The sequence below is a fragment of the Coenobita brevimanus genome, chromosome 103 (genome assembly GCF_032717465.1).
Source record: "Coenobita brevimanus isolate Jiangsu-jjx chromosome 103, ASM3271746v2, whole genome shotgun sequence".
Taxonomy (NCBI): Eukaryota; Metazoa; Arthropoda; class Malacostraca; order Decapoda; family Coenobitidae; genus Coenobita; species Coenobita brevimanus.
In genome coordinates, this window is record NC_137056.1 from 8301506 (window position 1) to 8327000 (window position 25495).

The 25495-nt window shown below is 40.5% G+C and overlaps 1 protein-coding gene across 1 annotated transcript in view; it reads right to left on the reverse strand.

Annotated features, from left to right (window-relative positions):
* RabGGTb (geranylgeranyl transferase type-2 subunit beta) overlaps positions 1-25495 on the reverse strand; it is an 88919-nt gene that overhangs the window by 62926 nt on the left and 498 nt on the right. The gene's annotated exons all lie outside the window — the stretch shown is intronic.

Below are 25495 nucleotides of genomic sequence, written 5' to 3' on the forward strand. Positions count from 1 at the left end.
ATCTTTTGGCTCCAAGCCAATACTATACTGTCTGATACTGTACTGCCTTTACTTGAGTGGAAAGCACCTTCATTTTCTCTGTACGAGAAAGAATAATGAACTGTTTAATGAGTTCCTAGGCTCCACAGTTCAGTGAACCTGAGCATCAATCTGAAATCTTATTAAGTTAGATACTATCAAGTATCTAGCAGAAATGTATTAATTGTGTAGCAGATGTAGCTACTGTAACGATGACCCTCAACATTATGTCCTGAAGAGCCTAGAGAACTAAGAGAGTGTCCTTTTGCTTCGCTTACCTTTTTTATTCAGCAGCTAGAGTACCTAATTATCCATATCTATGGTGCAACCTAGCTCTGTGCAATCATTTCTATGAAGCAATACAAAATTTTTCTTTTCTAAAGAGAAAACTATGATCCTGCTGGGGGTACTCTGATAGATAACTACAGTACAGTGTTTAAGAGAAGCTACTGTTCTATCAATCTATCTATTGCAAGATGCCTTAATCTCATAAGGGGTGGCCACAAACAAATTGTCTCCAGGTCACCCTGTCCACCACCATTTCACTGCCCTGCTCCCAGCTCACCCCCCTCCCCTCATATACCTGTCCACTCCATCCCTTCATCTCATCCTTGGCCTCTTCCCCCCTCTATCTCACTCACATACACTCTCCTCATCAGTCTCTTGCTCTCCATCCTCTCCACGTGGCCAAACCACCTCAATGTGTTTCTCCTAACACTTTCTATCACATCCACATTCACAGTACAACGCTCCGTCACTTCCTCATTTGTCACTCTGTCTCTCCATGTGACTCCACATGCTCCTCTGAAATAACTCATTTCCACTGCTCGCACTCTTGACATGTTTCCCTCCAACAAGGTCCAAGCTTCACTTCCATACATTAAGAGTTGGTATCACAATACTGTCATGCAGTAACTTTTTCACTTCCATGCTCACTTGCCTGTTTCTTATCACTGCTTTCAAGGAACCAGCAACCTTTCTTCCTTGCTGTACCCTTTCAAGCACTTCACCCTCTACTCTTCCATCCTCACTCATCACACTACCCAGGTACTGTACTTAAATGCACTCACATTTTCCATTTCCTCCTCATCCAACCTCACTGTACTTTCACTGACTTCATTTCTCTCAAAGACTCTTCCCTACATTCACTTTCAGATTCTGTTTCGTACACACACTCCCAAACTCTTTCATCAAGCCTTGCAGCTCCCTTTTGTCCTCACTTAACAACACAGTTTCATCTGCAAACAAGAATTCAGGAGTTTCCAAACACTGCCTTCTCTCATTAGGGCTGCTCCAACACCCACTGCCCTACCTTGTATCTCTTGTACAACCCCAACCATATACAGACTGAACAACTATGGAGACATGACACACCCCTGTTTCAACCCAACCTTCAAACAGAAAAATCCACTCAGTTCACTGTCCACACACACTGCAGCCTCAGTAACCTCATAAATACCCTTCATGGCAATCAACAACTTCCCATTTATTCCATTAATTCTTAATACTTTCCACATTTCCTGTCTATCCACCCTGTCATATGCTTTCTCCAAATCCATGAAGGGCGCATACAATTTCTTTCCCTTCTCTAGAAACTTTTCCACTAATGACTTAAGAATGAATATCTGATCTACACAACCTCTTCCCTTCCTAAAACCTCCCAGTTCTTCTCCAACTAATTCCTCTGTTTTTCCCTAACTCTGTCAATAAGTATCCTATCATATACTTTTCTTATTACACTATGAAGACAAATGCCCCTATGATTACCACACACTTCTTTTTTCCCTTTTTGTTTGTACAGGGAAATAATTACACCTGACTTCCAATCCTCCGGGACTTTACCTTCCTCCCAGGCCAATCTGCACATCTTCCACATCCATTCTACTACTATCTCTCCCCCATGTTTTGATGTTATACTTCCTATGAAATGATAATCATGTTATTTCATGGTTTTAAGTGCTAGTAAATTCTTTAAACCTGGCACTTTTTGTACACAAACAAAACAATCATCCATTATTTAATATAAAAATTATATCAGTGGGGGAAAAGTGACAGTAGTGCAGTCAAAATTTTCTTCTTTCTTTCTTTAGTGAGATGCCATAATCCCATAAGGGGTGGCCATTTGTGTTTGAGTTAGTGTTTTATGGGGAGGGGAACTGACCCTCCACCAACCCCCTTGTCAAAACATAGGGAACATGTATGGCAAGGCTATTCAACTGGTGACCCGCGGGCCAAATCTGGCCCTTGAGCCACTTATGTTTGGTCCTTTGACTGATTCAGAAGAACGTGAATAAATAAGCATAAAACACAAAGTTTTGCATATTATTACCGTATTTAATGGAAAATGTAAACACACATAATTATGAATTTCTTGTTTCTTTCTGTGTACAGTATATGTGTTTAGACAGAGGGGAAAAAATACAGGTAAAATAATGTATGGCCCTTTTGTCAATCTGAGTTTCAAAATTCACCCCTACTTCTAGAACTGACCCCTCTATTATCCAGACATCCATTACCCAGACAATCCATTATCCAGATACTGTGATCTGGCTGTTCAAAACCATTATTCATACATTTTTCCATTTTATCCAGACAAAATGCATGTATCCAGGTGGAAATTATGGCCGCACAAACATTTCTGCCCAGCCAGGCAGGCATTGCCTGGTGGTGCTGCCCTGTCTGACTGGTAGTTCACCCAGCATCTGCTACAGACCCCCTCGGTCGTTCTAAGTTCCCACGGCGACAGTGTAGTGAACAGCTCCTCTCAGACAGCTGTTATGATGACATGTGTGGTGGCTTTTGTGGTTGTTCCCTACTGCTTCAGGCCTTGCTATGCCTCTTCCTAGGGTGTGCAATGATGGTCCCTCCACCAGGGAAATGGAAGAGGGTAGTGCTGACTCTGAAGAAGTGGAAAATCCTGGGTAAGACTGAAGCAGGATGTTCGAATCATGAGTGTTGATGTTGATTTTTTCTAGTTTACTCTGCTATACTAAGATCTAATTCTATTTTACCATGACTTTAATCCACTTTACCATTATATTTTGTGTGCCCACTACATTTTTCTTGTGCAGCCAGGTTTTTCATGTTTTTTTTCACTTCACTGAAGGGCATGGCCCTACAGTGGTGACTGCCTGTCTATGGCTGATGGGTCTGCTTTACCATGGTAACTATTTGGCTGTGGTTTATTGGTCTGCTTGACCAGAAAGAGTAGTTTAACAAAGGGAACTAGCGTTGTACAATGTACTGTAGGGGCCTTTTACGCTGGTTTTCAAAGTCAGGCTATGTACAAAGGGAGGCCAGAGGAAAAGTCCATTATCCAGTTGGAGCCATTACCTGGACATGCCTTTGGGTCTATTATGTCGGATAATCAAAGGACCACAATACTGTACAGTGGTTGAATAGCCCTGATGTATGGGTTGGTTTTATATATACATACATACATATATATATACATACATATATAGATATAAATATATTTATAATATATATATATATATATATAGTTATATATATAGTCATATATATATATATATATATATATATATATATATATATATATATATCAATCAATCATTTCCTGTGGCACCCTCGGGGATGCATAGGGCCTCGATGAACTCACACCACCACATCCTATCTTGTGCTAACTCCTCAAGATCTCCCCAACACTCATCTCCAGCTTCCCGTCTCATTGTCCTCACCCACGTCTCTTTTGGCCTTCCTCTACCTCTCCTACCAAGTGCCACCCACCCTGGTGTACCTCGTACTATTCCCTGTCTCCTATACACATGTCCTAGCCACTTCCATCGTGAGAACCTAACATATTCATCGACTGGCTGCACTCCCGTTATTTCTCTAATTCTACTATTTGGTATCCTTTCCCACCACTTAACTCCTAATATTCTTCTAAGTGCTTTGTTTTCAAACACCAAGAATTTATTTTCCATAGTCACTGTGCTGTACCAAGACTCGTGTCCATAAATTAAGATACTCCTAACCATTACCTTATAAAGTTTGATTTTTGTATGCACAGAAAAATTGTTATTATTCCAAATATTTTTAAGCATTCCCATTGCCTGATTAGCCTTCTTTAACCTTTCCTTGAATTCAAAGTTCAAAGAACCATCCTTGGCTAAATAAGTACCTAAATATTTAAACCTATCAACCTGCTTTACAACCATACCTCCAATTACACATTCCTGCGCATTTTCCATATTCATATTGATTATTTCAGTTTTTCCACAATTAATAACCAAACCCACCTTGCGACCTTCACTCACCAAACAGTCCAACACTCTCTGCATCTCTTCTGGCCCATCACAAATCAAAACTATATCATCTGCATAATCTAAATCCAAAAGTTTCCTGTTCTCTCCCCAAAGTATACCTGCACCGGTTTCTGTTCCAACGCGTTTCATAATGTAATCAATGACCAATATAAATAGTAAAGGCGATAGAACACCACCTTGAATTACTCCGGACTTGACTTCAAACGAATCACTCAGACAACCATCAACCATCACTTTACAAAATGTGTCCTCATGCATGTTCATAATGACCCTCACAAACTCCTCTGGTATTCCATAATGTCTCATGATCTTCCCCATAGTCTCTCTCGAAACACTATCAAAAGCCTTTTCAAAATCAACAAAACAAAGACTTAACGGTACTCTCATTTCATTAACTTGCTGCATCAAATGCCTAACTATAAAGATCTGATCATTGCAACCACGTCCCTTTCTAAAACCAGCCTGTTCATCCCTCAGAATACCCTCAACCACCGGCTCCAACCTATTTAACAACACTCTACTGAAAACTTTCAAAGCTATCGGTGACAAAGAGATTCCCCTCCAATTACCACATTCACTCAGGTCTCCCTTCTTCGGAACTTTAACAATTACACCATTCTTCCAAACTGATGGTAGTAACCCCGTCACCCATATCTTATTGAATAGCTTGGTCAAGATCATTATTAATCTATCACACTCCACTTTAAACATTTACGGAAATAAACCATCCTCCCCTGGTGCCTTATTATTCTTTAACTGTTTTACTGCTTTCTCCACTTCTGCAAGCCTCAACTCTCCTGTTTCTATATTTAAATCTTCCTGAGCAGACGGTATATCCTCTTCTGGTGGTATTGGTCTATTAAGAACTGTCTCAAAATGCTCTTTCCATCTATTTTTAATATCTCCATCTTTTGTCAATAAATTTCCTTCCCTGTCTCTAACTGGTATTTCCTTGCGTTTACCTGCATTACCACTCAGTTCTCTAATCGATTCATATGCTATTCTTTGACTCTGTCCATCATTTTTGTTTATTAAGATTTCAGTCTCTGCAACCTTTTCATCCACACATCTTCTTTTATCTCTCCTAGCTAACCTTCTTACTTCTGAATTCAAACTCCAGTACGCAGCTCTTGCTAATTCAATCTCTCGTTCATCAACGCATTGCATCTCACTCCTCAATTTAGCCTCACCTCTCTTTTTTATCATATCCCACGTTTCCTCTGATATCCATTTCTTTCTCCTGAATCTATGTCTCCTTCCAATCGTACATTCAGCAGTCTCATGCAAAACTTTGTTCACATCCTCCCACATCTCATCTACACTTCTCTCCCCTCTTCCAACGTTTCCAACACCAAAAACCTATTTCTGCATTCTAATCTGAATTCCTCCTTTTCTTCTCCTTCCCTTCTAAGCTTAACAATATCGTATCTACCAACACCAGATTTTTCCTTCTTCTGATTTTTAAGTTTAAACCTTATTTTTGCAATGCTGAGTTGATGGTCACTACCAATATCCGCTCCCCGTTTAACATGAACATCTAGCAGAGAACTTCTATGCCTCCTACTGATAGCGATGTGATCAATCTGATTTTTATATTTTCCACACGACGACACCCAAGTTGTCTTGTGTATATTGCAATGCTGAAAGAGTGTGCCCCCGATGACTAAGTCATTTGCTAGACAGAAGCTTCCAAACCTCACTCCGTTTTCACTCATCCTACTACCAACTCCCATCTTACCCATACATGCCTCAAATCCCTCATTTGAACAGCCCATTACTGCATTAAAGTCTCCAACGCAGATCAAAACATCATGTCTAGGTACCCTTCCTACTCCTTCTTGCAACTTTTCATAAAATGTGTCTTTCCTTTCATCGAGTGCATCATTAGTAGGTGCATAACACACAAACAGACTGATGTTGCCATGATTTGATTTAAACCGTGTGTATAACAATCGCTCATCTATAGGATCCCACTCACATAAAGCCTTATTTGCCTTACAACCCAGCAACAATCCTACTCCCTGATAATGCATTCCGTCCTGTCAGCCAGATATCAATAAACGTATACCATCCTCCAAATCCAACTTATCGACTCCAGTTAATCTAGTTTCTGTCAGAGCACAAATATCAAGTCCGTAATTTTGAAAAACCTTCACTAACTCATCGATTTTACCATCATGATTTAGCGTTCTCACATTCCAGTTACCAATTTTAATTGTATTTTTTGCATTAACAAAGGAATTAGATTGTAATTGAGGCAACCGTGAGATTCTTAGCACCCCCTGCCCATTTAAGGGCTGCACGGGACTGGGGGCCATTATTATTCTTTCAGAGTCCATCAAGGTTTCTTTGGCTAACTTCCTGAACACCTCGCCATTGTGTTGCAGTCGCAGTAGGCAGATAACTTGCCTGATTGCCCACACCCGAAAGACCCAGCTATGCTGTAGCCAGTCACGTGCCGGCATGCTTCCCAGCCATTTCACTCTCAAGGAGTTCCTCTGCCTGAGAAAGCAACCACCCCCCTGCTCCCGAGGGCTTTTGATCTGTGTAGGTAGAGGGCGATCACTCCCTCACTAGCCATATACAGTGTATATACATATATATATATATATATGGCTGAAGAGTGTAATTGTAAATGTGTATGACGGGAAGGGTGATGTCCTGGAAAGAGGAAATTATAGAGGTATAAAGCTTTTAGATCAGATAATGAAGGTAATGGAGAGAGTTTTAGAAGGTATGATTAGAGAAAGAGTGAATATTGATGAGATGCAGTTTGGGTTTATGCCAGGTGGGGGGACCAATGATGCTATATTCATTGTTCAACAGCTTCAGGAATAATATATTGGTAGGAGAAGGGATCTTTATTTTGTTTTTGTAGATTTGGAAAAGGCCTTTGACAGAGTCCCTAGAGAGGTGGTGAAGTGGGCAATGAGAAAGCTTGGCTTGGAGGAGTGGCTGGTTAGGGTGGTTATGGCTATGTACTGTATGTGGGTGCTCACACCCAGGTAGAAGTGAATGGAGATTTGAGTGATGAGTTTTCGGTGAATGTTGGTGTGCATCAGGGGTCAGTTTTGAGTCCCATGTTGTTTATCATGGTAATTGAAGCCCTTTCACGTGACTTTAGAAACAGATTCCCATGGGAGTTGTGGTATGCTGATGATTTGGTGTTGATTACAGAGAACGAAAGGGAGGCGGAGGAAAGGTTTACGAAGTGGAGAGATGGTATGGGGCACAAGGGCTTAAGGGTAAATGCAGATAAAACAAAAGTGATGATATCTAGGGTTGGTGGCGGTACTGGCAAAGACGAGGGACAGTGGCCATGTGCAGTTTGCCACAAGGGCGTGGGAAGTAATTCCACCTTGTGCGGAGTGTGTGATAAATGGGTGCATAAGAGATGTAGTGGTATCAGAGGTAGACTGTCAGATAATGCTGATTTTATGTGTACGGCGTGTCGGGGTGAGCAGGTGGAGATTGTCAGACGTGAGAAGATTGAACTTGCTGGTGAATCTCTTGAGTGTGTGGAAGAGTTTTGTTATTTGGGAGACATGTTGTGTGCTGGAGGTGAGGCTGAAGCTAGCTCTGTGGCTAGGGTGAGAAGTGGTTGGAAGAAGTTCAGGGAGCTCTTGCCTCTCCTGACACTGAGAGGACTCTCCCTACGTGCTAAGGGGTCTTTGTATGCAGCATGTGTTAGGAGTATAATGCTGTATGGTAGGGAGACCTGGGCAGTGAAGGACGAAGATATTCGCCGGCTCAGACGCACAGAAATGACAATGATTAGGTGGATGTGCAGTGCGACCCTGCGTCCAAGGCCTGGAGGGGCTGGGTTTATGATGGAAGAGTTGAGAGGTAGGATGGGACTGGAGTGTATTGGTGTTGTGATGAGATGAGGTAGATTGAGATGGTTTGGACATGTGGAGAGGATGGGGGATGATAATTGGGTGAGGAAGGTGAGAAGTGTTAATATTGGGGGCGGGGTTATGAGGGGTAGACCGAGAAAGACATGGGACGAGGTCATTAAGTGTGACCTCAGGGTTAAAGGACTGAACAGGGAGGCTGCAATGGATCGTGCAGCGTGGAGAGCCGCCATTAGGTGACCAAGGCCGACACATGCAAGCATGTTGGAGCCTTTAAAAACAAAAACGAAAACGATATACAGTATATACACTCAATACTCGTAAATCGCATGTTCATAAATCAAGGATTCGTAAATCACGGCTATGTAGCCGTCAGACTGCCAGCAACCTTAAATCACTGTTAAGTCACGAAAATCGCGGACCTAGGCACCCAAGTGGGCCTTTTCCGAGGAGAACCGTAAACTACGGCATTCAAACTGAAAATCGCGACCCAACAACCAATCACCACGCGTCCCTGGTGGCATGTGTGCATACTAATGCCGCCATGTTGTTGTTGTTCTTGTCCCGCCAGTCCACATACTACAGATCGTCGCCGTGGAGTATGAGAGCTATCTGCCTTTTTTGTGCAACTTCCCCCGGCCTCCTACCTGCCATGGCCCCTCGTGACCCCCCGATGAAGCGCTCTAAGCAGTATGGTGTCAAGAAGCTGCCGCTGTTGTTGTACAGTCAACGTTTGGAGCTAATTCGTTATGTTGACAGGGGAGAGAAGTTTTCAAAGCTGGCGAAAGAGTTTGCGAAGAACAAGTGCTGAGAGGTTTTAAGTTCTTCCCAACACCACCCCACTCCATTCACTTAAGCAATTTCATCATAGGATTACGGTGAGATCCCTTAACATGGCTTATTTCTATTTAATACATGCACTGAATATTCCTACATTTGTATGCTTGTGTTTGATGGTGCCTAGATAGGTGTAGGTAGGGTGCTGTGGGGACGGGTTGGCCAAAGTCCAGACCCAAATTAACTTTTCACATAAGAGTTATTACAGTATTCATAAATCACGGAATTCATAAATCACGGCAGTGGTCCAGACCCAAATTGCCACGATTTACGAGGACTGAGTGTATACAGTATATATACATATACAGTATACATATATATATATATATATAGATATACTGTATATATTTATATATACTGTATATACTGTATATTATATATATATATATATATATATATATATATATATATATATATATATGAGGTAGGTGGGGGCACTCACCATCCACTCACTCAATGTAATGCTGCTCTCGGGCGTCTGCCCTTTCCTCTCCTCCAACCTTCTTTTCTTCCATCATCTTCTGTCTTTCATTCCTTCATTCTTTCCTCTTCCTTCTGCCTGTGAGTGACTCTACATTAAGTGACAAGCCAAATGGTTTCCTATACACCAGGAAACCATTTACTATGCTGGGTGGTAATCATATAACCAAATTTTAGTGCCCACTGGTTTAGTGGGTAATTACAGGCCGTGACTCAGTGGGTTACAGCGCTCCGCTTTGACCGAAAGGTCGGAGGATCGAATCCACCCAAGGGTCATTGGTAGACATCAGGAAGGGCATCCGGTCATAAAATGCTACACGCTCCAGTCCAAAAGTCATCTACCCAGGGGCAACGCCTTAGCCCTTCGGGGATACCTGGCGTAAAACCAAATTATTTTATATTAAATTATAATCGCACTGAGCTGGTGAAGGTTTATATCTAAGGGGTGGTTGGGGTTCACTGCTCATGTAATGCCACTCAGGGATGAGTGAGGCTGATCACTCTCATCTTAAATGTCAGGACCAACTTGCCTAGCCCCGGGCTCCTATGCTCCTCTCATGGGGCAACGTATGATTGAATGAATATATATATATATATATAATATATATATCATCATCATCATCATCATCAGCCATTGAGGTCCACTGCAGGACTGGCCTATCCCTACCGAAGCAGGGACGATACAAGCCAATGTATCTCTACCCAGTGGCTTAGGCTGTCTGGTAGAGACTGTATGTAGGGTGAGAAGTGCTTGTAAGTGTAATTGTAGTGTTGTCGTGGTTTTGGATATGTGTGTAGTCTGTGAACCAAGTGTAATCAGCCTGCCTTAAGCTGACTGGGTGCAAGCATACTAGTATGCGACACTGGTTCAACCACAACACCCCTTATGTCCGCCAAAGTAGCAAGTGGCACAGTGAACGATTCCCAAAGTTTTTACAACTCTGGCGGGAGGCGAACCCTCGTCCACCAGCGTGCGAAACGCACACTCTACCACTGTACCACAGAGGCTCATAATAAATATATATATATATATATATATATATATATATATATATATATATATATATATATATATATATATATATATATATATATATATATATATATATATATATATATATATGCACATATATATATATATATATATATATATATATATATATATATATATATATGCACATATATATATATATATATATATATATATATATATATATATATATATATATATGCACATATATATATATATATATATATATATATATATATATATATATATATATATACTGTACATATTCTTATGCAAGGAAGAAGAAACCAAAAGCCAGAAGCCTGCAAATTGTTCCTTCCATGAAAAATACAAAAACAAAATACAGTAGATGCTCGATTTAACAAACTTATTCAGCCAACTCCCATTTCATTATCTTGAATTTTCTGCTAAATCAAGTTCCATAACCAGGGCTTAATATAAGGGAACACTTTTCGGTATTTCGAGGTACCTTCCATTAAATCCTTGAAGGCAACCCAAACTTTGAAAATTATGCTAACTCTTAATGCTGCACACAGTAGTCTGAATCAAATATTAATACCCCCACAAATGCATTACTGTATGCGGAATTTCCTTAACAGAATTATACTCGCTTTAAGGGAAATTTTCCCTTAAACTGGGAAAAAATACCATAAAAAAAATGATTCTATTACCTCAGGCTTCCACTAAATCGGTGTTCATTAAATCGAGCATCTACTGTAACAGAGAGCCAAATTCAAGATCTGTTATTTCGAGATGTCTGGACACATTGTGTCTGAAAGACTCGAGATCATAGGCAGTAGAAAACACAGACGGAGGGAGACAGTTTCAGAGATGACCTGTTACATACAGTACATGAAGGACTAGGGGTAACAGTTAACTCTTGCATCAGAGAGTCAGACAGAAAAGGGATGAGAGTACAGTACTGTATATTGCTAGACGGGTGCTAAGCACCCGTCTAAGTGGCAGAGGGATGCAAGCAGACAGTTCTAAGGAGCAGTGACCGCTGAAAGTAGCGACTGAAAAGAGATAAAAATGCAACAGTGCAACAAAATGACAGGGGTTGCAGGAAGCCAGTATGAGGAGGAGAGATGATGAAACGAAAAGCCTCTGACTCCACCTTGTTGAGAAGAGGTGTAGTCTGTACGTGGGGAGCCTCCCCACATGTGAGAGTTGTACTCTACACGGGCGAATAAAACCCATGCATAAAGTCGACAACCATGCGGGGGTACAGAAGGTACAGAGTTGGCTTAGGACACCTATGGTAATCTCTTGGATGCAGATTTTACAAGAGAGGTTATATGATTTTTCCAAGATAAATCCTGAGAGAATGAATCCACAGGTATGTTTAAAGATAATGCAAGGCTGAGCTGAATATTGTTAAAAGTCAGAGGATTATCCTGTGGAAGATTTTGTTGGGTTAAAAGATGTACTGATACCAAAATTTTGACCAATACCGATACCAATGCCGATACCACAAAATTGGACCAATACCAATACTATTACCGATACCGATACTGAAACTTGTCACGCTGTAGTATTGTAAATAAAAATATGAATGAAATTAAACAACTATACGTATCATCATCGTCATCATCATCCGGACCTCCTTTCCCACCCAAGGGCAGGGTGAGAAGTAGCAATGTCCAGACAGCCCAAAATGGCCCAATCCAATGGGCCACGCTTCCATTCACTCATCATTCAAGCCCCTGGAATCCTGGCTCTATCGGATACGCCAAAAACATTCACCACGTTCTGTAGCTTCACATATCGTATCCGACAGAGTCAATCCAGACACTGCCACGTATAAAAAGGGGTGCCAAAAAATCCCTGATCATGCATATCTCCTCACAAAATTCATCCAGCCAGCTCAGTCTCCTGTCAGTTCCCTAGCCTCACCGACTTCCAAACCTCTCTTCCTCACACATTCATCCACCATATCACTCCACCTTCTCCTTGGCCTACCTCGCCTCCTCCCTCCTTCGAATTCGCTCAGATATACCTTCTTCACCACTCTATTGTTATCCATTCTCTCCACATGACCATACCATCTCAGTACACTCTCTTCAATTCTGGTGTCCAACGACTTCCTCACTCCGCAGTCACGAATCACATTATTTCGTATCCTATCCACCCTCTGTACTCCACATACATTCCTCAGCAGTCCCATCTCCACTGCTCTTACCCTTGACTTTTCATTTTCATGCCACATCATAGTCTCACATCCATATGTTAAAGTTGGCACTAACACTCCTTCATGTAAGTCTCGTGCAGCTGCAACACTCAAGCCTCTGTTTCTTATCAAGGCCTTCATTGCACCAGCTACTTTTCTTTAGTCACTCTACTTTCAATTTCTTTTGCACATTTTCCTCTCTTTTCTATCACTGTACCTAGGTATTTGAACTCTCACCAATTCCAGTCTCTCTCCATTCACTGTTACATTGCACTGGGAGTCACCTTCTCTCTCAATAACCATCACTTTACTCTTTTCTATACGTATCAATAAGAAAAAATTATAAAAGCTGTGAAGCCGCAACTCACGTAAGCAGAAGACTGTGTGCGGATAGTAAGGGAGGGTGGTGCCTGCCGTCTGTGGGCTGTGGCAGGGTCATAAGCCGCTTATGTGCGGCTACCAACCTGTCTCATACATGTCCAAGATGGCTGATGTGGCTCATTACCAAAGAATGTACTGTATTACTATGCACCATGTACTTAAAATAATATGATACTAAATAATTGGATATTACCAATAATTTATTTTTCATCCCTATAAAACATCCAAATTCTATTTAACAAAATACCTTCCAGTGAGTGATATGCTATGCACTAAAATCCTTTTAAGTATTGGTTGTATCGGCAGAAAATCAGCTGATAGCCTACTGATTCTGATACTGATACTCTAAAACTGGGCCAATACCACCGATACCGATACATCAGTACATCTCTAACTGTAAGTCACCACCCAGTGTTGTAAATGGTTTCCTGGCTTAAAAGAAACCATTTGACTTGTCATTTAATGTAAAGCCACCTGAAAAGGAAAGAAGAGTAACAAAAAGTGACAGAAAAGATGGGAGAAATAGAGAGAAGGGAGGGTAAAATTGAGGGAAAAAAATTTCTAAAGATGGAGGAAGAAGTAAGCAGTCCTATCTCAAGGGAGTGAATGATGGTCGCCAAAACCCACCACCAAAGCCTTCTATCTGTCTATCTATCTATTGCCAGATGCCTTAATCCCTTATACGGGGTGGCCACAAACAAATCACCTCCACATCACCCTGTCCCCCGCCATTTCACTGCCCTACTCCCAATTCACACTCCCCTCTCTCATATACCTCTCCACTCCATCTCTCCATCTCATCCTTGGCCTTCCCCTCCCTCTCTCCCCCTCCACTTCACTCACATACACTCTCCTCATCAGTCTCTCACTCTCCATCCTCTCCACATGGCCAAACCACTTCAATGTGTTTCTCTTAATGCTTCCCATCACATCCACATCCACATCCACAATGCTCCCTCACATCCTCATTTGTCAGTCTGTCTCTCCATGTGACTCCACAGGCTCCTCTCAAATAACTCATTTCCACTGCTCTCACTCTTTACTTGTGTCCCTCCAACAACGTCCAAGCTTCACTTCCATATGTTAGAGATGGTATCACAATACTGTCATATAATAACTTTTTCACTTCCATGCTGACTTCCCTCACTCCAAAGCTTTCCAAATGCTTTATTAAAAAAAAAAAAAAAAAAAAAAATCAGTAGACCATCATACACAATACGCAGGAGAAAATTATACCGGTAAAACCATTCAACTAAAATTTGATTCGTTTCAGAATGAACTCCTGACAGAACTGTTTGTATTTTTTATCAATTAGTGTATATAAAGCACTTTTTAAAAATGTTTTTTTAAAAATGTTCATAGATTGGGGGGTTACACTACTGTGCTTCATATTGTGTATTATTATGACTTTATGAAATATACTGTATATTGTTTTAATCACTATTCATTATTTTACTAATTTCTGTTATTTCTGTATGGCTGTCTCCTGTCAGATGAACATAAGTACTGTATATGCTTTATGATCACAGGTACCTTCACCATATCATGGTTGTGTGATTACTCCCGAATGTCCTGTTATTACCAAGTGCTCTAGTGCATGATACTACTTGGGCGCAGCTTTTACCTAATGTACACTTTAGTATGCACCCTGTGTGGTTGGTTAGAATCGCTGTAGGGGTCTGGAGGGGCAAAGCCCCCCTGGTAGGCTTCAGCAGCCCTCTTGTTAGGTTTCCACTGCTATTAATGGTTTTCAATTGCAAAGGTTTGGGCTTGTTTGATGCACTGATGTGACCAATCGACAGGATTGGAAGTAAACAAGCTGTCGCAGGCATTCTGGCAGTTTTTAAAATACAGTATGAGCTCACTATAACGGACTAATTGGGGCCCAAGCCATTCCGAAAGAAGAGAAATTCCGACAACAGCGACATCCGGACTTCCCCCTGCTAATCCGGACTTTTTCCGATATATCAGACATTAGTCCGGATGACACCAACGGTTTTTAAACTTTCACTACCATTGCAGTACTGTACCATGGTATACCTATACTACATTAATCAATTGGTATAAAATATATAATAATACAGTACTGTACACTGACAAACATATCTTTTATTTACTTTATTGTGGTGAACATAGCTGAAGTGGTCAGGCAGTCCAGACTGCTTCTGGCTTTATCGGACATTTTCCGATATAAAGGAATTTAGTCTGGTAGCTCCTCGAGTCCGATAAAAGCGAATTCCGGTCTATTGAAGTCTGTTGTATCGAGGTTTTACTGTACCACAAAGTAGGTATATTCTCTTTCTTCTCTTTATTTTCTTTTTTATCCAAATGTTAATCACATGTGTTGTATCTAGGACTAAATTTATTTTCCTACAGAACTTGAGTATGTAAGAGAACAGCTAGAGTCACTGAATAACTGTCCTCAAATTTGCAAGGCTTGGTGGATGAGTTTGGGAGAGTGTGTAAGAAACAGAATCTAAAGGTGAACGTAGGGAAGAGTAAAGTTATGGTCCTCGACAGAAGTGAAGTCACCGAATGTACAGTGAGGTTGGATGAGGAGGAAATGGAAATGTGAGTGCGTTTAAGTACTTGGGTAGTGTGATGAGTAAGGATGGAAGTTTAGAAGGTGAAGTGCTTGAAATCGTACAACAAGGAAGAAAGGTTGCTGGTTCCTTGAAAGCACTGGTCAAGAAACAGAGAAGTGAGAATGGAAGTGAAAAAGTTACTACATGACAGTATTGTGATACCAATTCTAACATATGGAAATGAAGCTCGGACCTTGTTAGAGGGGCAGAAGTCATGATGAGTGAGAGCAGTGGAAATGAGTTATTGAGAGCAGGGTTGGGGTCAATTATGAACTGAATTGGAATTGATTAAAAAACTGTGAACTGGAACTGAATTGGAACTGAAAAAAATATAAAAAATTAATTGAACTGAACTGGAATTGTTATCAATGAACTGATATGAACTGATGAATGAATTGATAAAATAATACTTTATACTGTAATATGCAAATTCATTATTGTACAATAATTACAGTAATTCAAATTTTATTCTGAATTGAAACTGAATTGAAATGACAAAAATGAATTGACCCCAGCCCTGTTTGAGAGGAGCCTGTGGAGTCACATGGAGAGACAGACTGACATATGAGGATGTGAAGGAGCATTGTGGTGTGGACGTGGATGTGACAGGAAGCGTTAGGAGAAACACATTGAGGTGGTTTGGCCATGTGGAAAGGATGGAGAATGAGAGACTGATGAGGAGAGTGTATGTGAGTGAGGTGGAGAGGGGGAGGGGGAAGGGGAGGCCAAGGATGAGATGGAGGGATGGAGTGGAAAGGCATATGAGAGAGGGAGGTGTGAGCTGGGAGCAGGGCAGTGAAATGGCAGGGGACACGGTGACCTGGAGATGATTTGTTTGTGGCCATCCCTTATGGGATTAATGCATCTGGCAACAGATAGATAGACAAATAGGAATTTTACCACCATCTGAGTATCAGCTCTCAGTGATTACGGCAGTTTAACTGGACAAACTGCAGGAGGGCTCCTATAACAAATTTACAAGGAATATCTTTCATAATTGTAAGTTCATTTATGACACCCAGATTTCGAAGAAATAAACTGATGTTACTAAAGAATGTAAATATAATTCATTTATGCCAACCAAATTCTAAGAAAATAGCATTTATGTAACTAATGAGCACCAAGGTTTGTTGACATCAACAGTAACATCCTAGAGAGGGCATTGGGTCAATTCAGACACAAGACTCATTAGTCCCCAAACTGTTACAGTTGCTTACCAGTAGGCTGTGTTAAATTAAGCTTGGTTAGGCTGAATTAGGTTAGGTTAAGTTGTGTTAGGTTTGATAACTATAGTCGCAGCACTCAACTCTGAGGTTGTTATTATCGTGCCCCGGCAACCTACCTCTCAACAGTGCATCTGATTCCGTGTATGAGACGCATGTGATTCGTGTATAATATGGGCATACCCCGGTTTAACAATCTAATTGGTTAGGTAAAACCCCATCGTTAGGCGGGGTATCGTATATCGAGGTACTTTTAACGTGTTTCAATGTGGACCGTTTACCAGCCTTGGGTTCCCCCCCAACCAAGTCCAAAACCCACCCGGATGAGCCCAAAAACAGGTTTAAAGGCAATCTAAATGGCCTGACTGCTGTCAAGGAAGCTAATCTAAGCCTAACACCTGTAAATGACTCACTAAAACCAACAAATCAAACCTGAATATCGTCAAATGTAAGACTGGAAAAAATCAAGCTTAGTACACTGTACCCCCAAAATTACACTGTTCACCCCACCTATGGCTTAAACACATTAATCAAAGTCTAAAAACAGGTTATAAATCAACCTAAACATACAAATTAAGTCTAAAATATCATCAAAATCAGAAAGAAAAATCAAAACCCATCGTTAAACCGGGGTTTGGCCAACATTAGGTGGGGTATGGTGGTATTTCTACCCCCATCGTTAAGCTGGGGTATCGCATCTAGGGGTATCGTATATCGAGGTATTACTGTATTTTCATGTATAATAATATTCGTGTGTAATACATTTGTGCATAATAATATGATCCGCGTATGATACGAAATCGGACGCACTTTTGAATGGTAGGTTGCCAGGGTACAATAATGACAACCTCAGAGTCACGCGCCGCGACTACAGGCATGAACGGTTGATGACAGACCAAATTTGGAGCCAAAGAAACTATGGCAGGAGGCCACTTGCCACAGTGTCCATGTGAAAGTGATGAGGTTGTATAGCTGATAGGTTGAACTGCTGATATCTTTAAAAAAAACATACTTCTACAACTTTTTAAAACTATCACAATGATAATTACATAATAATCTATTGAAGATGAGAGAGGTGAAAAGATTAGTAAGAGAGAGCAAGAAGAGGCTGGATGAGGAATTTGGATGGGATTTTAGTATAAAGTGGAGGGAATGTAAGAAAATGTTCTGGAAAGAGGTAAAGAGAGTTGGACAAGGTGTCAAAGAAGTTACTTAAGAAGTGAAAGATAAAAATGGTAGATTACTAGTGGAGAAGGGAGAAAAAGCAAGCAGAGGAAGAGAACACTTTAAGGAACTGCTGAGCATAGAGTGTAACAGTAGAAATTTTTATGTATAGCCCACCAGTGTATTGGTAGGAATTTTAATGAATACCACTGCTAACCCCAGTGTATTGCTATAGAATTTTAATTATCTCTCACTGTTAAGACACCAGAGTAATGTTACAATGATTCTGATCCCACAACACCTTCATGTCACTACAATCTCTCCTCTTACAACAATTTCTTATGTCACCGCTTAGCGCTGGAGTGAAAATCGCCAGGAATGCGCACTGAATTTAAAGTTGAGATTACAAGAGTGTCAGTTGGTAATGGGAATTTAGTAATAGGTGAGATTTCTATGCCAGTCTTAGTTTCCTTATTTCAATTCAAGGTTGTATTAGAATTTATGGAGGATGGTAGGTGTGGTAGCATGATATTCTTTATGTCAAGCCATCACTATACTGACCTTGTGCATAACACTTTTACTTACCAATGTGGCTGTCAATAAATTACCGTGCCTGTTTTTAATGTAGACCCAAACCAACTGGGGTGTTTTACGCCCCTTTTACTCCGAAATACATACCAATGACTTACCCGACTTATGTCCAAACTGTAGGATCAGATTTCATACTAAATGGGTCAGCATGGATTTAGGTATTCTCGAGTTGTTATTCTCCCTAGTACACCTTGCGGGCTGTCCCATACACAGCCATCAAAGAAGGGTAGTTGGAAACCCGAATTCAAAAAGTATAACATTGATTTTAATCATACCCAAAATTAGACAAATGCTTAAATCCATAGACTCACTTCCCTACTTTAACATTGTACATTGTTCTAATAACACTTGGAACAGAATGACCATACGAGTTATAAGTGGATGTCGTTCTCCTTGGTCACTGGAAGACTCGAGGAGGGACTATACTAAAACAAATTAAAGACCACTTACTCAATAATACATCCTGCACCACTCTCCTACAATAACACTTTCACTTCAATGATGAGAGTTAATCATACCACTCAATTCAATAAATGGTAAGATCCAAAATGACCTAATTCAATATTTACACAACTTCCGAGAATCAGATTACCTTTTTAGACTAATGAAATACACTTCGATTACATTATTAAACCCTCGTGACTTATAATACAGAAAACTCCTTGACTTAGGTTAAGGTACAATGATTTAGGTTTTTTGCCTAACACAATGAATTGGGGGGGGATGTGTGTGGTATGTAAGTGTGGTGATGCATTGGCAGATTACGACTTCATTTGATGTTAGAATCTACAAATCAAACAAAGGAGATGGAGTGAATCACACAAGAACTTTGCTACTGAACACACTATTAATCACTCTATTCTCTATAACTCTCAATGTGAAAACAACAGAAGGGGGGGGGGAGATTATGAGGCTTAAACACTGACCTGCGAATCAAACAAAGGCGGTGGAGTGAATCACGCAGTTGCCTGCTCGTCCACGCCTTATATAACCTCGGATACCTCAGTCCGATTGCATGTGAGGATGTTACAGCTTTCACGTTAACAAGTATGTCTCGCAACACTCATTTGGGACTTGACTTCTTTAGAGCTTATCGTATCTCACCAAGATTACACGACAATGGAGATAATTTGAGTAGTATCGAGAATGATCACATCACTTAATATTAAGCCTTTGTAATGATGTTTGGATGCTATTTCATCAGTTAACCAATGTGGGAACGCACAATGATCGATATTTCGAGGTTACTAAATACAGTAAGACCTCCCTATAATGGACTAATTGGGGCCCAAACCATTCCAAAAAATGCGAAATTCCGATAAAAGCGACATCCGGACTTCCCCCCTGCTACTCCGGACTTTTTCTGATATTCTTACAATAATTTTGTAGCTTCTTGTAGTGTGTTTTGTAGATCAGTTATACAGTACATATATTAGACTCGTGGACGAGCGGTTGTTATACGTGAGTAGTTTTGTAAGTAGATAACCTTCGTTCCCTTTTGTCATGCAATGACAGGAGAGGTAAAGATTAGTATGGGACTACTTTTATTTGTCTTGGAAATATTAACAAAGTCTCACACACGAGTGAAGTATAAAGTAGAGTCCCGCAAGCTACCTCCTGTCTCGCTCTCTCTCTCTCTTCCACCCTCTCGTCCATGTTGCTAGCCTCCTTCTCCCTACTACCTGTCGGTTCTATGGTGTGTCTCCTTCTGAACTCAGAATCCTACATTCTGGTGTAGCAGGGGTCGTGTCACGTGTGATACACTGTTGTTGAAATGTTCTAGAAGCCTGTGTGTGTGTATGTGTGTGTGTGGTCACGAGGCGTTGTTCATGGGCTATTTTGCTGGTGAGAGGCATTCTGGAGAGGTGCTAACGTCATTTCCTTTTTGGCCCTAGGTTTGACATTGACCTAACCTCTAGACTATATATGTATGTTGCTAGCTATTATGTATTAAGATATTTTAGAGTCCTGACAATATATTAGACATTAGTACAGATCATATGAACAGTTTTTAAACTGCTTTGACTACCAATGCAGTACTGTACTGTGTTATAACTTCATTACATTAATCAAATGGTGTAATACATACAATAATACTATACTGTACACTGATAAACATGTCCTTTATTTACCTTATTGTGGTGAATACAACTGAAGTGGTCAGGCAGTCCAGACTGCTCCTGGCTTTATCAGACATTTTCTGATGTATAGGAATTTAGTCCGGTAGCTCCTCAAGTCCGATACAAGCAAATTCCGGTCTACTGAAGTCCGTTATATCGAGGTTGTACTGTACAGTATATAGAATATTATGGACTGTTTCTCCCCTTCTGGCACTTTCTCAATTAGCATTTCTAACACTAAAATGAATTGAGACCGATACCGTAGATATCTTTGAATTTACTCAAGTAAGAGGTTATGAAGATTAAGCCAATTTAAATGTTCGTCAACTCCGCTACCCGCGTGTTTTATGGAGGGGAGGAGGGAGTGTGGTCGGCTGATGTAATAATGCGAACTACATAATACACAGATGTTCACTTCTACCTTATCTCTACGATACAAAAAATCATTCTTATTTTATACTTATAATACACTTATACTACATTATAATTATTCACACATATTAAATTGTTCTTAATTACTAAATCACAACTATCTTACATCTAAGTTACACTTATATCTTAACCTAACTTCCTGGCACTACAAGAGAATGAAAGCAAGGTGAGTATAAGTGGCTGGGGAATGGCTGGGAGATGGTGGGATGTGAGAAGAGAGGAAGAAATCAGTATGATGGAAGTTGTGGAAGCAATGAAGAAGGTCAAAATGGGGAAAGCCCCAGGAATTGATGGAAAGTGTGGTGAAATGCTGAAGCATGGGGGAGAGATAGTAGTAGGATGGATGTGCAAAACATGCAGATTGGCCTGGGAGGAAGGTCGAGTCCCAGAGGACTGGAAGTCAGGTACGGTATAATTATTCCCTTGTACAGTTGACCTAAGAAGTGACGGCAGAGTATCCAGAAGTTTTCGGTCAGTGATAATGTACATACTCTTCCTTAAATCTTTACAAGGAGAAACGTATTATGTAAAATTGTTACAGAAAACAATAAGTAAATGCAAAAGTACAGTTGTATTTCAAAATTGTAGGAATCAGTTCGTTAGTCACGATACAGTAATCCCTCCAATATCCGACGTAATAGGGCCATAGGCAGGTCCGGATGGTAGTCCTGTCCGGATATTGGGCCCCAGCTTATAGACTTGTACTTATGGACCCAAACTCACAGAAACACCTATACAACTCCCTCTGGACATGCATAGCACCTATTTAAGACACTAATCACACCAATAAGGGACATAAATGACTGAAATAAATGCAAAAGAACCATAAAATGAGGTTTTAGAGGTGAGTTTATACAATATTAAACATTCTGGGTACTTACAAGTCCCTTGTTCCTGGACTGGTTTGAACTGCCAGTTTGCAGTCCACAGTTAAACCTCTGCACTCTAAATTCTAATTTCTTAACACTGCACAACACTGTAAATTCCTGTGTGTTCTAGTGGTGAGGTATTGCAGTTTATTCACAAAAAACAAGCACCTGTGGCTTGCACTGCTATGAGCATCTGCTCTCGATCGGAGTTCAGCTGTGACTGTTGATGATGGCAGGGTAACAGAGTTGCCAGATCGCAACGGCCACATTACCAATCTCCTCAACTTTCATTACCAAATTTAACTTTTCATTACCAAATTCATAAAGCTAGCATTTATTCTTCACTAATTATATATACAAGTGGAAATACATGTAATCACTCTCCTTATAATTAACACCATGTTGATTGTTTTCACGCTATGTAGGGTAGCAGATTAATCAGAGAGAGCAAACAATCCACCATCTCCATCCTGTGTATCCTCATACATGTGAAAAATCCATTTGGTAATGCATTATTCTGATTCATTACCAAACGAATTTTTCATTACCAAATTGGCCCACACTTGGTAATGAAAAATACCAAATGGCAACCCTGACAGGGGAGGGGGGAGGGGGGAGGAAGGAAGAGGTGAAGGGACATGGTGTAACAGCTGTTCGGCGCCAGGCGGCAATTTCAAATTACAGGTGGGAAAAAAAGTCAGATTTTTTCTAATTTTTTGTGGTTTTTGGCCCATTTTGGGAATATTGGATCCCAGTATGATTATGTCCGGTTAGTGGGGATGTTCGGATATTGGGCATTCGGATAATAGAGGGATTACTGTAATAGGAAATCCTAAACGGAACTAATTGAAATTTCAGAACTATCACTCAGGGACAGTCAGGAATAAATTGCGGAGTTCATATCTACTATAACACACAATAATTTTTTAGTAGCGTAAGACTAAAAAGAAATGGACTTTAATAATTAATTAAAATCAGTCATTAGTATTTATAAAATAGTTCCCATTACAAAACAAAGGAATAATTTAAAGTCTTTTATTTCCGTTTTTGTTGTCGCCATGGACGAAGACAGAAAGAGGGAATGCGGTGTAAGTTAGTAGGCTATTTTAAATGGTTCGGTCAATATGCACAGAAGGAAACAAACTTTTACTCAAAGACATGCAGTTATTACACTGCATTTGGCCAGTTTTTCATTAACAAACTTCTCTTGAAGTTTTAATATAACCCAGAGGACTATCAGTGAATGAAAAATAAAGGAAAACTAGTAAATTTGCCGAGAGTCGGAGCTCCTTGGATAATGACAAACTTGTCATAGCCTATTATAGTATCCTCAGTATCTAAACAATTGGCAAGAGAAATGAAATGCAAATGTTCATAAACAAGCCACTGAGTTTAAAACTAAGCAGGACACAGAAGTTTATTTTAAAAGATACTAGAGATTATTAGCTAGAGCAAAAAGTATGTGCTTTGGCACTGCAAGAGTATAAGCTCATGCTTTCGTCCTCTTTTTTGCCTAGTGTATGAAAAAAGGATAAAACGTGTCATACCGGTATCTTCTTACAGCTTAAAATAATTTTGCATCAGTTAGGAATAAAGACACTATAAGGGAGGGGAAGACAAGGAATAAAAGGAAGAATGGGTAGGGTATCATTACTAAGATAAACTTCATTGTTGCGGCATCCTTGTTGTTGCTGTATCATCACCATAGCTAGTGAAAATAATGTAGTGTATTGCAATCACAAGAGTTTTCCTTAACTGGTCTTCGAAACTAGAGCATTCAGTATTTGAAATCCTGGGAAGCATATACGTCAGGAAAGGGGGTAACACTGCACTCCGTGCGCGGAATAATACATTGCACATTCGTTCAAATCGGGAGACATATATCTGAGTGTTAACTTCTAATATATCACTACCTATGTTATTCATTTCACGTACCAGGTATTTCTTAGCGTGATATAATATATACCGGTATTTTATTTTATATGATGAAATGGAGGCACAGAAGTTTTACCAAATATTCACTAAGTTTTCACTGAACGTATATCAGTGCAGAGGGACCGAAGCAATCTGAAACTTTGCCATCACTTCTTGGGGCGACTGTACAAACGAAGAGAAAGAAGTGTGTGTGGTAATCTTAGGGGCATTTGTTTTCTTAGTGCAATAAGAAAAGTATACAGTATGGTAGACTGGTAGGATACTGATTGACAGAGGTAGGAAAACAACAGGGAAATTAGTTGGAGAAGACCAGGGAAGTTTAGGAAGGGAAGAGGTTGTGTAGTTCAGACATTCATTATTAGGTCTTTAGTGGAAAAGTTTCTAGAGAAGGGAAAGAAGCTGTATGCAGCCTTCATGGATTTGGAGAAAGCACATGACAGGGTGGAGAGACAAGGAATGTGGAAAGTATTAAGAATAAACGAGTAAATGGGAAGTTGTTGAATGCCGTGATGTATGAGGGTGCTAAGGCTGCAGTGCATGTGGACAGTGAATTGAGTGACTTTTTCTATCTGAAGGTTGGATTGAAACAGGGATGTGTCATGTCTCCATGGTTGTTCAATGTCTATATGGACGGGGTTATAAATGAGATACAAGGCAGGGCCGTGGATGTTGGAGTGGCCCTAATGAGAAGGCAGTTTTTGGAAACTCCCTGCGCTGTTGTCTGCAGATGAAACTGTTGTTAAGTGAAGACGAAGGGGAGCTGCAAGGCTTGGTGGATGAGTTTGGGAGAGTGCGTAAGAAACAGAATCTAAAGGTGAATGTAGGGAGGGGTTAAGTTATGGTCTTCATGAGAAATGAAGTCAGAGAATGTACAGTGAGGTTGGATGAGGAGGAAATGGAAAATGTGAGTGTGTTTCAGTACTGCACTTGGGTAGTGTGATAAGTAAGGATGGAAGTTTAGAGGGTGAAGTGCTTGAAAGGGTGAAAACAAGGAAGAAAGGTTGCTGGTTCCTTGAAAGTAGCGACAAGAAACAGGTAAGTGAGCATAGAAGCGAAAAAGTTACTGCATGACAGTATTGTGATACCAACTCGAATGTATGGAGGTGAAGCTTGGACCTTGATGGAGGGACACAAGTCAAGAGTGAGAGCAGTGGAAATGAGTTACCATATTTGTGGGAAGCCTGTGGAGTCACATGGAGAGACAGACAGAAAAATAAGGAAGTGAATGAGCATTGTGGTGTGGATGTGGATGTGATAGAAAGTGTTAGGAGAAACACTGAGGTGGATTGGCCATTCAGTGAGGATGGAGAGCAAGAGACTGATTGGGAGTGTATGTGAGTGAGGTGGAGGCGGGGAGATGCAGAGGGAGGTCATACGTGAGATGGAGGGATGGAGTGGAGAGGTATGAGAGGGGGGTGTGAGCTGGAAGCAGGGTGGTGAAATGGTGGGGGACAGGGCGACATGGAGGCAATTTGTTTGTGGCCACCCCTTGCAGGATTAAGGCCTCTGGCAACAAATAG